We start from the raw sequence: 15,809 nt of genomic DNA on the forward strand, positions 1-15,809 counted from the left end.
CGCCTCCTCTGATTCATATTGCCTTCTGGTAAGTTTGCAAATGTGGATCGTTCCCTTGTTGGTACCACATATTGTGAGTGTATAGTGGCTATTCCGTTCGGAGTTGGGAATCTGATCTCTGCATGAGCCATTGATGTTATCGCTCCAAATTTAGCTAACGCTGCCCGTCCAAAAAGGACATTAAATCGATAGTTGCCATCCAGAATAGTGAAATCGATTGTTCCAGTTCTCAATAGTGGAAATGTTCCCAAAACGACCTCCAAACGAACTCGCCCCACTGGCTGAACGGAAAAGGCCCAGTTTTGAATTGGTTGAAAAATGATTGGGGCATATCTCCAGCTATCAACATTGTTATTCGACTGCTCACCGTCCTCGTAGTGACTTACATTCAACCACACCATTTTGATTACAACATCTGGAGTTGACTCACGCTCTGTGATCCGGTTTCTGTACTGGTTTCTGTTATCTCTTCTGCCATGCTCTTCCCTTCCCCTGTTCTCGCCTCGATGACCTCTTCCACCATCATTCTTTTGCCATCCAAATTTCCTGCGAGGATCATTTCTCCTATATTGTTTTCCTGGCAACAAGTGGTTTAATTCTCCTGCTTTGATCTTTGCAATGATTTCTCTCATCAGAGATTTGCAATTATCTGTATCATGACCCCATGCCTCATGAAAGTCGCACCATAGCTCACTTTTTGGACCCTCTCTTTCTTCCATAGGTGCCGAAGGATTGAAAGTGGTCCGAATTGGTTCAGTGAAAAGGATCTCTTTGGGAGTTTTAGTCAGCGCCATTATCAAAGGATGCCTATCTATTGGCCTCCTGTTGTGATGAAAATCGTTAGGATGATTGTTTCCTCTCCATCCACCATTAGAATTATCATTCCTTCTCTGACTTCGATTAAAGTACCACCCTCTGTTGTGCTGCTTGCTGCTACTGCTGCCATCAAACTTGTTCATTCCCCGGTCACCGGCTCGAACATGCTTCTGTGCAACTTCCAACGCCTGATGCAGAGTTTTTGGCAAGTCATACCTTAACCATGGACAAGTGCACTAAACCGTCGTTGATCCAAACAGAAAATGAAACTAGATACTAGCTGAGATTCTGGACAATCAGGTATCTTCTGTGCTTCAAGTCTGTATCGCTTCATGAAATTACTCAAGGACTCATTGTGATGCATTGTGATCTCATGTGCATCAAGATGTGTCAAAGTGCAGCTACGAAGATTTTGATACTACATAACAAACTTTGCACGGAGGTCCAAATAACTTGTGATGCTTCTAGGCGGCAAGCTAGCAAACCATTCCCTTGCCATTTTCTGTAGCACCATTGGAAATATATGACAAGCTACCTCGTCATCCCAATGCTGCAACCTCATTGCACCTTCAAACATAGTGAGAAAATCCTCAGGATCTGTTGTACCATCATAAACTCCAATTGCCGGTATGCCAAGATTCCTGGGCAACGAATAGTTAGCAATTCGATCAATGAAACACTGAGTGGATTCTGCCATAGCTGGTGGCTTTATAGCTTGCTCTCCAGTAATGAGGGCGAAGAAATTATCTACAGCCACAGCACGGACAGCGGGCTGCGCTAAGCGTTGCTTATACTTTGCCGGAGCTGTCTGCTTAAGGATGTCATTTAAGAGCAACACTGCCTGCTTCTCAGACATGAACTCATCTTTGTCAATTTCATCATCAGAATCATTATTAATATAGCTCAAGTCATTATCATCCTCAGAATCATCAACAAGACTGCCCAGCTTGTCAAGTAGTCTAGATAACCTATACTTTGATATAGATTGCCTTTTCATGATTTGCTTGTCTTTGCCATCCGCCATCCGTCGAAAAGGTATAAATGATGGACATCGCCGTGGCTGCATCAATGGTTGCCTCTCTGGATTAGTGACAAGGTTTGGAAGCCTTTCTGCACTTTTGGTTGTTGTTTCTTCGATTACTGGCTTTTTCTCTGAATTAGTTGCCAAACGCTTAAGCTTTTCTACAGTTTCAGCCACTATTTCTTCAATTGTACCTTCCGGTGGCGGAACAGGCACATCTTCAACAGTTATCATGTCTTCAGTTAATGGATTATTGACTGCTTCAAGTACAAATGGAGCTTCAGTTGTTTTTGTTCCTTTTCCATTTCGCGTGTTCTTTGCATTAGTGGATGGCGCCATTGTTAACACCTATTTCCTTATGAGGTAAGGCTTAGTGTGTCAATACGATACTAGAAGTAGTCTAGCTTTAGGTGGGCGAATGTTGTCGATTGATGTTTGCTCTTGGGAAATAATCCCTGCAGACCCGGTTCACAAGTGTAGAAACTCGTGGGGTGGCTTAATCAATCTGTCGTCCATAGAGCGTAAAAGTGCTAGCTGGATGACTTCTAGTGAGAGAAAGTGCTAGAGAGAGAGAGAGATGAAGTCTCAGCTCTCAAATTTGTCAGAATGTCTGAACTCTGTAAAATGACGACCCAATGGGTCTATTTATAGTGTCAGATCCACCAGATTGTTCGGGGACACGTGTCAGATGATGATACGTTCTGTTACTTGTGATCGGAAATTTATGCTGAAGGTGGCGTTATCTGGCCAGGGCTTACACGCTAGGCGGCCTTCAGGGCTTACGTATGACGGAGCAACCTGTACAACGGAGAACGCTGGCCGGATAATTCCACAAAACTGTTGTTTCCAGCCTTCCTGATGCTACTTTTATGCAACCATTATGCCTTTTATGTGTGTATACGATAGAATACACCATTAAAAACTATGATAAACTTTGATTTAAAAGTTGTTCTTCTGGGAAAATGATTTTTCTTACAAACATGAAACTATATCCAAAAATCATGGTTAAACTCAAAGTGGAAATATGTTTTTCAAAATGGTCATCAAGACGTCATTTTTTCACTTAAAATGACTACCTCTACAAAAATGACTTGTAAACTGTATTTCCGACTATAAACCTATACTTTTTCTGTTTAGTTTCATAAAATACAGTTCATTATTAAACCATAGCAGGCTGATTCACTTAAAATGGATTTAAAACGAAGAAGTTATGGGTAAAATAAAATTGGTTAAAAATGGTTAATTTGATTATGGGATGAATTGACAAAAATCTATACTAACCATATCCTAACTAACTTATATTCTATTATACATATATTCTAACATATATTATGTAATCTTGATAGACCATAGACATGTATACTATGTTTTGACATATCATATCGACGTCATATATATATATATATATATATATGTATATATATATATGTATATATATATATATATGTATATATATATATATGTATATATATATATATATATATATATATATATATGTATATATATATATATGTATATATATATATGTATATATATGTATATATATATATATATATATATATATATATATATATATATATATATATATATATATATATGTATATATATATATATAAATATATGTATATATATATATATACATATATATATATATATACATATATATATATATACATATATATATATATTATTTGGAACAACCATAGACACTCTATATGCGGTAATGTTCGAGTTAGCTATACAGGGTTGAGGTTGATTCCAAAATTATATTTATACTTTGAGTTGTGATCGAGTCTGAGACTTGTATACACTGGGTCGTGGATTGATTCTAGATAATAGATATTGATTTACTTCTGTACTACTAACTGTGGACAACTAACTGTGGACTACGAACGTTGGACTGTTAACTTAACAAACTTAAATCGTTAAAACATAATAAAACATATTGTGAATATATTTCGATCATACTTTGATATATATGTATATATTTGTTATAAGTTCATGAATCGACCCGTGGCCAAGTCTTATTTCCGACGAAGGAAAAATCTGTGAAAGTGAGTTATAGTCCCACTTTTAAAATCTAATATTTTTGGGATGAGAATACATGCAGTTTTATAAATGTTTTACAAAATAGACACAAGTACTTGAAACTATATTCTATGATTGAATCATTATACCAGATATCACCCTTTCAGCTTGGTAGCCTAAGAATTTGGGAACAGACCCCCAAATTGACGCGAATCCTGAAGATAGATCTATGGGCCTAACGAACCCCATCCATGTTATGGATGCTTTAGTACTTCAATTTTATATACAGATGAGTGTACCTGTATATTGGGGATATTCTAGATGCATTTGTTAATGTCGGTTACCAGGTGTTCATCATATAAATAATTTTTATGCAGATTGCATGTTGTTTATGAGAAATGGAAATATGAAATCTTGTGGTCTATTTTTACGATTTGATAAATATATAGGTTAAACCTATAACTCACCAATATTTTTGTTGACGTTTTAAGCATGTTTATTCTCAGGTGATTATTAAGAGCTTCCGTTGTTGCATGCTAAATAAAGACAAGATTGGAGTCTGCATGCTTGTATAATATTGTTTAAAAACTGCATTCGAAGACTTAAGTTGATGTGTAATATTATTGTAAACCATTATGTAAGGGGTCGTGTGTGATGCCCCGTACTAAATCAACATGTACGGACTATCAACAACAGGATCATTACAAGGTCAAACACTATATGCGTTTTCAAAACAAGTTTGCATTCATAATAAAAGGTGACGTCGTAACCAACGTCAAATGTTTAACAACCCAAAAGTATGCTTCTACGAATAGTAAGCATATGTAATAGTACGTGACCCATAGGTCGTTACAAATATATCGTTTCAGAAGTTTCATGTTTGAATGCAAAATAACGTTTCATGCGGTGACATCTCTAATAAGCGCAGCGGGTGTCTACAAAGCATGACTAGTACAGCGGAAGCAAGCAAACCTTAAGCACCAGAGAAATACATGCTTAAAAACGTCAACACGAATGTTGGTGAGCTATAGTTTAAGTATAACAGTAATATAAGGTAGACCACGAGATTTCAGTGCTACAAATAGCGTTTCAAACAGTAATCCAAATTAGTATGACAAAGTATATGTTTAACCGCGGGCACTCGGTAACTAACTTAACGTTTAATAATATACCCCCTAAAAGTGCACTTGGCGAGTTCGTATGTTTCTTGAAGTATTAAACACTCGTTAAATGCTAGCGCGACTAGCCCGAGTGGGGATGTCAAACCCTATGGATCCATATCTAAGATTCGTGTTCACGGTTCAAAAACCAATGATTAAACGTTACCGAGCTAAAGGGAATGTTTATGCCGTTGTATAACCCACACATATATAAGTTTAAGTACTCGTGCCTAGTATGTAAAACATAAAATCCGCATATATTCTCAGTTCCCAAAATAAGTTAAAGTAAAAAGGGAATGCCATAACTCACAATGATAAGTAGCGGTAAAGTATGAGTCGGGAAGTAAGCAATTGTGTAGGTTATCCAAACGGTCCTCAACCTAAGTCAAATATTACTAAGTCAGTAATTTTTCTCAAAAGTTCTAAAAGTATGTAAATAAGGTCTTAAAGGTCATCATCATTCATCATCAAACGAAAGGTATAAAGTAAGTTTTGTTCAAGAAAAGAGTTTAAAACAAGGGCTGACTTCGGTCAGTCACCACGGCCTCTACACAAACCGAACAGAGGTGAGACCAGTGGCCATGGCTCCGTATATGAGTCCTTTAAGTGTGGTAAAAATTCCAGAAGCTAACTTGTCTTCGTTTGACCGTGGCGATAGTTTAAGTGCGAGTAGGTCAGAATTTTTTTCAGCACAACGTTAAATGGACATAGTGACGATCGGGGGGCCATAAATCCTAAACCGTAACTCGGATTAAGACGAGTCCTATATGAAAAGTTATCTACACGAACTGAGATATCTGAAAATCAAGGTTACAGTAGCCCAGGTGTAATGATCAGTTACAGAAACAAGAAAATAGAAGGCAGAAAACAGAAAACAGAAAAATAGTGAGTTCCGGTGGGTTTTGGTGCTTGATGTTCATCACGGTTCTCATCCTTGATGCATATAGCTTCAAGTGTACAACTCATTGATGGGTTTACATCATATTTACCAAGTTTTGACCATCATAACCCAAATGCAATTCTAAGATGTGTAGCACAACACAATCAAGTGTTGCAAGTGTTTCGATGAACCAAAGTTACATCAAAGTCTTAGATTTACACATACATGAAATATAAAAGAAATGTAGAACTATAAACTTGAAAGTAACTAACTAATCAAGATCTTAGGATGTAGAACATAGTTCTTAGTTTGATCTTGAAGATCCAAGACTCAAAAGTCTAGATCTAACATAAGTTTACAAAGTTATAATTTAAAGAAAGCTTACTTACATGTTCTTGAACTTTTAAAGTTAACTTTTGTTCAAGATAAATGAGATCAAAGTTAACTAGTAACACTTGACCAATTTTAACTAACAAACATGAATTTAAAGTGCATAATATGAAGTAATAAACTAAGTAAACAAGTAAATAGTTCATGGGTTGTTCATACTTTAAAGATTCAAACCAAAGTTTGATCTTTAAGAATGTAAACTTTAAGTTTACAAACATGAATTACAAGTATGATTTACAACACATGAACCTTAAATCTTTTAAATCAATAAAGGTAGAACATAAACTAGTAAGTTTATGTTCTTGAGTGTTCTTGTAAATACAAGATAAAAGAAGAACAAACTAGTAAGTTTGATCCTTGATAACATGTATGTAAATAACAACAACTACAAGTAATTAAACAACAAACAAGAATGATGATGATGGGTGTTTAGATTACTGTTTTTAAACAAGAAATAGAAGGAGAAATATGAAATGTCCCGTTCTTATTGATTAAAAACGTTCCATATTAATTGATTTCGTTACGAGGTTTTGACCTCTATATGAGACGTTTTTCAAAGACTGCATTCATTTTTAAAACAAACCATAACCTTTATTTCATAAATAAAGGTTTAAAAAGCTTTACATAGATTATCAAATAATGATAATCTAAAATATCCTGTTTACACACGACCATTACATAATGGTTTACAATACAAATATGTTACATCGAAATCAGTTTCTTGAATGCAGTTTTTACACAATATCATACAAACATGGACTCCAAATCTTGTCCTTATTTTAGTATGCAACAGCGGAAGCTCTTAGTATTCACCTGAGAATAAACATGCTTTAAACGTCAACAAAAATGTTGGTGATTTATAGGTTTAACCTATATATATCAACTCGTAACAATAGACCACAAGATTTCATATTTCAATACACATCCCATACATAGAGATAAAAATCATTCATATGGTGAACACCTGGTAACCGACATTAACAAGATGCATATATAAGACTATCCCCATCATTCCGGGACACCCTTCGGATATGATATAAATTTCGAAGTACTAAAGCATCCGGTACTTTGGATGGAGTTTGTTAGGCCCAATAGATCTATATTTAGGATTCGCGTCAATTAGGGTGTCTGTTCCCTAATTCTTAGATTACCAGACTTAATAAAAAGGGGAATATTCGATTTCGATAATTCAACCATAGAATGTAGTTTCACGTACTTGTGTCTATTTTGTAAATCATTTGTAAAACCTGCATGTATTCTCATCCCAAAAATATTAGATTTTAAAAGTGGGACTATAACTCACTTTCACAGATTTTTACTTCGTCGGGAAGTAAGACTTGGCCACTGGTTGATTCACGAACCTATAACAATATACACATATATATCAAAGTATGTTCAAAATATATTTACAATACTTTTAATATATTTTGATGTTTTAAGTTTATTAAGTCAGCTGTCCTCGTTAGTAACCTACAACTAGTTGTCCACAGTTAGATGTACAGAAATAAATCGATAAATATTATCTTCAATCAATCCACGACCCAGTGTATACGTATCTCAGTATTGATCACAACTCAAACTATATATATTTTGGAATCAACCTCAACCCTGTATAGCTAACTCCAACATTCACATATAGAGTGTCTATGGTTGTTCCGAAATATATATAAATGTGTCGACATGATAGGTCGAAACATTGTATACGTGTTTATAGTATCTCAAGATTACATAATATACAATACAAGTTGATTAAGTTATGGTTGGAATACATTTGTTACCAATTTTCACGTAGCTAAAATGAGAAAAATTATCCAATCTTGTTTTACCCATAACTTCTTCATTATATATCCGTTTTGAGTGAATCAAATTGCTATGGTTTCATATTGAACTCTATTTTATGAATCTAAATAGAAAAAGAATAGGTTTATAGTCAGAAAAATATGTTACAAGTCGTTTTTGTAAAGGTAGTCATTTCAGTCGAAAGAACGACGTCTAGATGACCATTTTAGAAAACATACTTCCACTTTGAGTTTAACCATAATTTTTGGATATAGTTTCATGTTCATAATAAAAATCATTTTCCTAGAATAACAACTTTTAAATCAAATTTTATCATAGTTTTTAATTAACTAACCCAAAACAGCCCGCGGTGTTACTACGACGGCGTAAATCCGATTTTACAGTGTTTTCCGTGTTTCCAGGTTTTAAATCATTAAGTTAGCATATCATATAGATATAGAACATGTGTTTAGTTGATTTTAGTCAAGTTAGAAGGATCAACTTTTATTTGCGAACAAGTTTAGAATTAACTAAACTATGTTCTAGTGATTACAAGTTTAAACCTTCGAATAAGATAGGTTTATATGCATGAATCGAATGATGTTATGAATATCATTACTACCTCAAGTTCCTTGGATAAATCTTCTGGAAATGAAAAAAATAGATCTAGCTTCAAAGGATCCTTGGATAGCTTGAAAGTTCTTGAAGCAGAATCATGACACGAAAATAATTTCAAGTAAGATTTCCACTCGAAATAAGATTGTTATAGTTATAGAAATTGAATTAAAGTTTGAATATGATTATTACCTTGTATTAGAAAGATAACCTACTGTAAGTAACAAAGGTTTCTTGATCTTTGATGATTACTTGGAATGGATTTAGAAAACTTGGAAGTAAACTTACAATCTTGGAAGTATTCTTGATTTTATAAAACTAGAACTTTTGGAATTTATGAAGAACACTTAGAACTTGAAGATAGAACTTGAGAGAGATCAATTAGATGAACAAAATTGAAGAATGAAAGTGTTTGTAGGTGTTTTTGGTCGTTGGTGTATGGATTAGATATAAAGGATATGTAATTTTGTTTTCATGTAAATAAGTCATGAATGATTACTCATATTTTTGTAATTTTATGAGATATTTCATGCTAGTTGCCAAATGATGGTTCCCACATGTGTTAGGTGACTCAAATGGGCTTCTAAGAGTTGATAATTGGAGTGTATATACCAATAGTACATACATCTAAAAGCTGTGTATTGTACGAGTACGAATACGGGTGCATACGAGTAGAATTGTTGATGAAACTGAACGAGGATGTAATTGTAAGCATTTTTGTTAAGTAGAAGTATTTTGATAAGTGTCTTGAAGTCTTTCAAAAGTGTATGAATACATATTAAAACACTACATGTATATATATTTTAACTGAGTCGTTAAGTCATCGTTAGTCGTTACACATAAATGTTGTTTTGAAACCTTTAGGTTAACGATCTTGTTAAATGTTGTTAACCCATTGTTTATTATAACAAAGGAGATGTTAAATTGTTATATTATCATGATATTATGATATATAATATATCTTAGTATGATATATATACAGTTAAATGTCATTACAATGATAATCGTTACATATATGTCTCGTTTCGAAATCATTAAGTTAGCAGTCTTATTTTTACATGTGTATTTCATTGTTAATACACTTAATAATATATTTACTTATCATTTAAAATAATTAACCAAGTGTATCAATATCTTAATATGATTCATATGTACCTAGTAAGACGTTGTTATAACGATAATCGTTATATATATCGTTTTCGAGTTTCTTAAATTAATAGTCTCATTTTTATGTATATAACTCATTGTTAAAATACCTAATGAGATACATACTTATAATAAAATCATGTTAACTATATATATAACCATATATATGTCATCGTATAGTTTTTACAAGTTTTAACATTCGTGAATCACCGGTCAACTTGGGTGGTCAATTGTCTATATGAAACCTATTTCAATTAATCAAGTCTTAACAAGTTTGATTGCCTAACATGTTGGAAACACTTAATCATGTAAATAACAATTTTATTTAATATATATATATTTATATATATATATATATATATATATATATATATATATATATATATATATATATATATATATATATATATATATATATATATATATATATATATATATATATATATATATATATATATATAAACATGGAAAAGTTCGGGTCACTATAGTACCTACCCGTTAAATAAATTTCGTCCCGAAATTTTAAGCAGTTGGAGGTGTTGACGTATCTTCTGGAAATAAATGCGGGTATTTCTTCTTCATCTGATCTTCATGCTCCCAGGTGAACTCGGGTCCTCTACGAGTATTCCATCGAACCTTAACAATCGGTATCTTGTTTTGTTTAAGTCTCTTAACCTTACGTTCCATTATTTCGATGGGTTCTTCAATGTATTGAAGTTTTTCATTGATTTGGATTTCGTCCAACGGAATAGTGAGATCTTCTTTAGCAAAACATTTTTTCAAATTTGAGACGTGGAAAGTGTTATGTACAGCCGCGAGTTGTTGAGGTAGCTCCAGTTGGTAAGCTACTGGTCCGACACGATCTATAATCTTGAATGGTCCAATGTACCTTGGATTTAGTTTCCCCCGTTTACCAAATCGAACAACGCCTTTCCAAGGTGAAACCTTAAGCATGACCATTTCTCCAATTTCAAACTCTATATCTTTTCGTTTACTGTCCGCGTAGCTCTTTTGTCGACTCTGGGCAGTTTTCAATCTTTGTTGAATTTGGATGATTTTCTCGGTAGTTTCTTGTATTATCTCCGGACCCGTAATCTGTCTATCCCCCACTTCACTCCAACAAATCGGAGACCTGCACTTTCTACCATAAAGTGCTTCAAATGGCGCCATCTCAATGCTTGAATGGTAGCTGTTATTGTAGGAAAATTCTGCTAACGGTAGATGTCGATCCCAACTGTTTCCGAAATCAATAACACAAGATCGTAGCATGTCTTCAAGCGTTTGTATCGTATTTTTGCTCTGCCCATCAGTTTGTGGATGATAGGCAGTACTCATGTCTAGACGAGTTCCCAATGCTTGCTGTAATGTCTGCCAGAATCTTGAAATAAATCTGCCATCCCTATCAGAGATAATAGAGATTGGTATTCCATGTCTGGAGACGACTACCTTCAAATACAGTCGTGCTAACTTCTCCATCTTGTCATCTTCTCTTATTGGCAGGAAGTGTGCTGACTTGGTGAGACGATTAACTATTACCCAAATAGTATCATAACCACTAGTCCTTGGCAATTTAGTAATGAAATCCATGGTAATGTTTTCCCATTTCCATTCCGGGATTTCAGGTTGTTGTAGTAGACCTGATGGTTTTTGATGTTCAGCTTTGACCTTAGAACACGTCAAACATTCTCCTACATATTTAGCAATATCTGCTTTCATACCTGGCCACCAAAAATGTTTCTTAAGATCCTTGTACATCTTCCCCGTTCCAGGATGTATTGAGTATATGGTTTTATGAGCTTCTCTAAGTACCATTTCTCTCATATCTCCAAATTTTGGTACCCAAATTCTTTCAGCCCTATACCGGGTTCTGTCTTCCCGAATATTAAGATGCTTCTCCGATCCTTTGGGTATTTCATCCTTTAAATTTCCCTCTTTTAAAACTCCTTGTTGCGCCTCCTTTATTTGAGTAGTAAGGTTAGTGTGAATCATTATATTCATAGATTTTACTAGAATGGGTTCTCTGTCCTTTCTGCTCAAGGCGTCAGCTACCACATTTGCCTTTCCCGGGTGGTAACGAATCTCAAAGTCGTAATCATTCAACAATTCAATCCACCTACGCTGCCTCATATTCAGTTGTTTCTGATAAATATGTGTTGAAGACTTTTGTGGTCGGTATATATAATACTTTTGACCCCATATAAGTAGTGCCTCCAAGTCTTTAATGCAAAAACAACCGCACCTAATTCCAAATCATGCATCGTATAATTTTGCTCGTGAATCTTCAATTGTCTAGACGCATAAGCAATCACCTTCGTCCGTTGCATTAATACACAACCGAGAACTTGCTTTAATGCGTCACAATAAATCACAAAATCATCATTCCCTTCAGGCAATGACAATATAGGTGCCGTAATTAGCTTTTTCTTCAATAATTGAAATGCCTTCTCTTGTTCATCCTTCCATTCAAATTTCTTCCCTTTATGCGTTAATGCAGTCAAGGGTTTTGCTATTTTGGAGAAATCTTGGATGAATCTTCTGTAGTAACCAGCCAATCCTAAAAATTGACGTATATGCTTCGGAGTTTTTGGGGTTTCCGACTTTTCAACGGTTTCGATCTTTGCCGGGTCCACCTGGATACCTTCTTTGTTCACTATGTGACTGAGGAATTGAACTTCTTCCAACCAAAATGCACACTTTGAAAACTTAGCGTACAGTTTTTCTTTCCTCAATACTTCTAGCACTTTTCTCAAATGTTCTTCGTGCTCTTGATCATTCTTTGAGTAAATAAGTATGTCATCGATGAAAACAATGACAAACTTGTTAAGATATGGCCCACACACTCGGTTCATAAGGTCGATGAACACAGCTGGTGCGTTAGTCAATCCAAACGGCATAACCATAAACTCGTAATGACCATAACGCGTCCTAAAAGCAGTTTTTGGAATATCATCCTCCTTTACTCGCATTTGATGATATCCAGAACGTAAATCGATCTTCGAATAAACCGACGAGCCTTGTAGTTGATCAAATAAGTCGTAAATTCTCGGCAGTGGATAACGGTTTTTGATGGTAAGTTTGTTCAACTCTCTGTAGTCAATACACAACCTAAATGTACCATCCTTCTTCTTGACAAACAAAACAGGAGCTCCCCATGGTGATGTGCTTGGTCGAATGAAACCACGTTCTAATAGTTCTTGCAGTTGGCTTTGCAGTTCTTTCATCTCGCTGGGTGCGAGTCTATAAGGAGCACGAGCTATTAGTGCAGCTCCTGGTACAAGATCTATTTGAAATTCAACAGATCGATGTGGAGGTAGTCCCGGTAATTCTTTCGGAAATACTTCGGGAAATTCTTTTGCGACGGGAACATCATTGATGCTCTTTTCTTCAGTTTGTACTTTCTCGACGTGTACTAGAACAGCATAGCAACCTTTTCTTATTAGTTTTTGTGCCTTCAAATTACTAATAAGATGTAGCTTCATGTTGCCCTTTTCTCCGTACACCATTAAGGGTTCTCTTTCTTCTCGTACAATGCGAATTGCATTTTTATAACATACGATCTCTGCTTTCACCTTCTTCAGCCAGTCCATGCCAACTATTACATCAAAAATCCCTAACTCTACTGGTATCAAATCAATCTTAAATATTTCGCTACCCAGTTTAATTTCTCGATTCCGGCATATATTATCTGCTGAAATTAATTTACCGTTTGCTAATTCGAGTAAAAATTTACTATCCAACGGCGTCAATGGACAACTTAATTTAGCACAAAAATCTCTACTCATATAGCTTCTATCCGCACCCGAATCAAATAAAACGTAAGCAGATTTATTGTCAATAAGAAACGTACCCGTAACAAGCTCCGGGTCTTCCTGTGCCTCTGCCGCATTAATATTGAAAACTCTTCTGCGGCCTTGTCCATTCGTGTTCTCCTGGTTCGGGAAATTTCTAATAATGTGGCCCGGTTTTCCACATTTATAACAAACTACATTGGCATAACTTGCTCCGACACTACTTGCTCCGCCATTACTCATTCCGACACCATTTGCTCTTTTCGTTCTATTAACTCCTGGTCCGTAGACCTCACACTTCGCCGCGCTATGACCATTTCTTTTACACTTGTTGCAAAATTTGGTGCAGAACCCCGAGTGATACTTTTCACACCTTTGGCATAGCTGCTTATGATTGTTGTTGTTGTTGCGGTTGTTATTGTTGTTGGGATGATTGTTGTAGTTGCTGTTGTTGTTGTTGTTGTTGTTGGGCCGTTTGTTGTAGTTGCGATTGATGTTGCGATTGTTGGGATAATTGTTGCGATTATTATTTAATTGCTGTTGTTGTTGTAGTGGTGATTCTTATCACTGTTTTCCTCCTACTTTCTTTTGACTTGCTTCACATTGGCCTCTTCAGCCGTCTGTTCTTTAATTCTTTCCTCAATCTGGTTTACTAGTTTGTGAGCCATTCTACATGCCTGTTGTATGGAGGCGGGCTCGTGTGAACTTATATCTTCTTGGATTCTTTCCGGTAATCCTTTCACAAACGCGTCGATCTTCTCTTCCTCATCTTCGAACGCTCCCGGACACAATAGGCACAATTCTGTGAATCGTCTTTCGTACGTGGTAATATCAAATCCTTGGGTTCGTTACCCTCTAAGTTCTGTCTTGAGCTTATTGACCTCGGTTCAGGGACGGTACTTCTCGTTCATCAAGTGCTTGAATGCTGACCACGGTAGTGCGTACGCATCATCTTGTCCCACTTGCTCTAGATAGGTATTCCACCATGTTAACGCAGAACCTGTGAAGGTATGCGTAGCGTACTTCACTTTGTCCTCTTCAGTACACTTACTTATGGCAAACACCGATTCGACCTTCTCGGTCCACCGTCTCAATCCGATCGGTCCTTCGGTTCCATCAAATTCCAAAGGTTTGCAGGCAGTGAATTCTTTGTAGGTGCATCCTACACGATTTTCTGTACTGCTAGATCCAAGGTTATTGTTGGTATGTAGCGCAGCCTGTACTGCGGCTATGTTTGAAGCTAGAAAAGTACGGAATTCCTATTCATTCATATTCACAGTGTGTCGAGTAGTCGGTGCCATTTCCTTCAAAATAGTCAAATGGAACAAGTTAATCATACAGAATATTAAGAGTAGTTAATAGTATTTCGTAGCATAATATGAACTCATTTATAAAAGCTTTTTCTTCATATTAGCGTTTTATAAGTTTAAATTCGGGTAGTACCTACCGTTAAGTTCATACTTAGTAGCTAATATACAATTCAACTACTACAATTCTATATGAAAAACTGATTATAATAATATTTCGCGTTCAAACTTTTATACAATATTTTACAAACTTACAATACCTCTTATTTTACATAAAGCATGAAATATAGCACACAATAACTTTGATACAAGATAGTTGTGAAGATAATTCTAGCTAGTACACAAGTCGTTCAGCAAAGGCAATAAAGACACGTAATTCATACGTCCAGAAACAAGTCATGCATTCTGGTTTTACTAGGACTACTTCCCATCCTTGGTCTTGTGGAACATAACCGTTATGGCCGTTGATAAGACAGCGTGTTGTAACGTCGTCAAAGGGACGAGGGTTACGTAATGACCAACAGTCTCGTAATAACCTAAAAACCTCATTTCTTACCCTAATTACCGACTCCGTCACTTGGGGGAACGTTTTGTTTAATAGTTGTAGCCCGATGTTCTTTTTCTCACTTTGATGAGAAGAGAACATTACTAACCCGTAAGCATAGCATGCTTCTTTATGTTGCATGTTAGCTGCTTTTTCTAAATCATGAAGTCCTATATTCGGATACATTGAGTCAAATTAATTTCTTAACCCGTTGCGTAAAATAGCATTTGGGTTCCCCGCAATATATGCGTCAAAGTAAACACATCGTAACTTATGGGTTTCCCAATGTGATATCCCCCATCTTTCAAATGGAAGTCTCTTATAAACAAAGACAT

Source organism: Rutidosis leptorrhynchoides, chromosome 3 (genome assembly GCF_046630445.1).
Source record: "Rutidosis leptorrhynchoides isolate AG116_Rl617_1_P2 chromosome 3, CSIRO_AGI_Rlap_v1, whole genome shotgun sequence".
NCBI lineage: Eukaryota > Viridiplantae > Streptophyta > Magnoliopsida > Asterales > Asteraceae > Rutidosis > Rutidosis leptorrhynchoides.